At 39.3% G+C, this 2,263-nt stretch overlaps 1 long non-coding RNA gene across 1 annotated transcript; it reads right to left on the bottom strand.

Moving 5' to 3' along the window:
- On the bottom strand, positions 1 to 1,233 carry LOC106696015. Its single transcript, XR_002827864.1, has 2 exons — positions 1,153 to 1,233; positions 1 to 879 (listed from the first exon to the last, which is right to left on the bottom strand). It is a non-coding gene; the product is annotated as an uncharacterized LOC106696015 (long non-coding RNA).
- Positions 1,234 to 2,263: the final 1,030 nt, after the last annotated feature.

Here is a 2,263-nt window from a genome sequence, read left to right on the forward strand (position 1 = left end):
CAGTTTGAACTTATTGATTTTAATTTTCCAAATTTTTTAGAATTTGGAACTTAGCAGAACCTCAGATGCTGTTTCAATTTCTCCAAACTATATGGCCTAACTTCTCGGCACTAACGAGGAAAGACTGGCTTTTCTCTCTATCTCAAACATCCAATAATTTATTCTATAGTATTCTTCCTCTTGAAAGGCAACTTTTGTTGCCTATGTTCTAATTGTCTTTGCCTCTTACCTATTACAGACATGTTTTTATGTAATACCATTTCAAATGCTCTCCTTTTTTGCTCTTTTCAAACATGCCACCAACTTCCCAGCTTTTAATATTTAAAACAATTTATTTTTTCATTGATTTTAGAGAGAAACATTCATGCATTCATTGCTTGATTCTTGCATATACCTGACCGGGGATCGAACTGAAAGCTTGGTGCACTGGGACCATGCTCTAACCAACTGGGCTACCCAGCCATACTTGGCTACAATATTACCCAGTTGAACTTTGTTATATTTAAGCCAGTCCTTTAAGCAAGCATTTCAGGTGCTTAATAGTCACATGCAGCTAGTGGCTGCCACACTGACCAGTGCAGCTCTACCCTGTGACCTGCTTTGTGCTTACATCAGTTGTATCGTTTCCAGCCAGATCCATGGCCATTTCCATGGCACATCTACTGAGCACTTTCCTCCTTAAAATACTTCTTCCTTGATTTCCATATCACAGCCATTGTTTTTTTCTCAATCTAGCAGCTTATCTTCCTCATTGGCTCATTCATTCATTCAGCAAATATTTATTGAGAACCTAGTATGTGCCCAGAAGTATTTTAGATGTTGGGATGTTGATGATACAGCAGTGCACAAAGTAGTCCCAGCCTTCATGGATATGAAATTCTGCACAGAGAGGAGACAAACATAAATATATAAAATGTCAGATGGTAGTAAGTGGTACTAGTTTCTCTCTTTCTCTCTCTCTCCCTCTAAATCAATAGGAACATATCCTTTAGTGAGGATTAGAAAAAAAAACCGGTATCTATAAATAAATAAATACATAATTTCACATTAAAAAGTCTCATGTTTATGTCTCTTTAAAAGTGAGAGTCTCCGTGATTAAATAGCTCGTGAAGATTACATCTGGGGAAAATAAAACAAACATGAATTAATTACCTGCTCTATGTAAAATATTTTGCTGGGCACGTTTACATATACTGTCATAAATGGTGGACCAGGACTTCAAATCACCCAATCACCAAACTACCCTGCTTTTGTCCGGATACATACTTTCTCCATTCTCTAGGTTTGGAACCTGAGGATTCATCCATCCACAAACACTGAGCACCGTTCATATATGAAATGCACAGTACAAAGTGCTGTGAAGAAAAAAATAATGGTCTCTGTTGGGAATAAAGGTCTCTGTTGTCAAAGAACTTTTGAGCCATGGTGGGAAACCACTTTTTTTTTTAACACATACTAAAGGAAGCATAAAGTTACCAAGCAATGCTATGTAGAAATCATCTCACTTGGTCCTCATGACCACCCTTTGAGGAGACACTATTATTTCTATTTTATAGAAAAGGAAATGTAGATCCTGTTGACAGTAAGAAACCCTCAAGATTTACTCAGCCAATAAGGGATAGATCAGGGTATTCAAACCCAAGCTCTGACTCCTTCAGACTAGTTTCTGTAATACTCACTGTATATTGTAGGGCAAACCCGGAAACTCCAGTTCCCTAGGCAAGGAATAAACCCTGTATAGCAAAAGGGCTGTATAACATAGGAAAAAAGGGGAAATGAGGCTGAAAAGTTAGACGGGGGCCCAATATAACGCTTGGGCTTCATTCTGCAAACACTTGGGGCTCCACTAAAGATTTTTAAGCCAGGCAGAAATGACTGCAGTCCCCACTTAATAAAGTAACTTCTGTTAACTTGATACAGAAACTGCAGCCTACATTTAGAAACAGTGGTTTTACCACCTGGCTACCGTGTCCTTGGGCAAATTACTCTTTGGCCTCAACTCACAATAAAGAGGGTAATTCCGCACTGAAACTCTCCTGGGGAGCCAACGAAATAGTGTCTAACACAAGAGGGCGCTCAATAAACGCTAATTTCCCCCCTTAAGTAGCGAAAATTACGGCCCTACATTTTTCTTTTTGTGGGTAGGCAAGGCGATCCAGCAACACCAACACGAAAGAGCCAGCTAACTTAAGCTGCAACTGCACCCCAGTCTGCAGAAACTTTACTGACCAGTGGTTCGCAACCTTCTGGCCCTTTAAATACA

This window comes from Myotis lucifugus, unplaced genomic scaffold, assembly GCF_000147115.1.
Source record: "Myotis lucifugus unplaced genomic scaffold, Myoluc2.0 scaffold_7028, whole genome shotgun sequence".
Taxonomy (NCBI): domain Eukaryota; kingdom Metazoa; phylum Chordata; class Mammalia; order Chiroptera; family Vespertilionidae; genus Myotis; species Myotis lucifugus.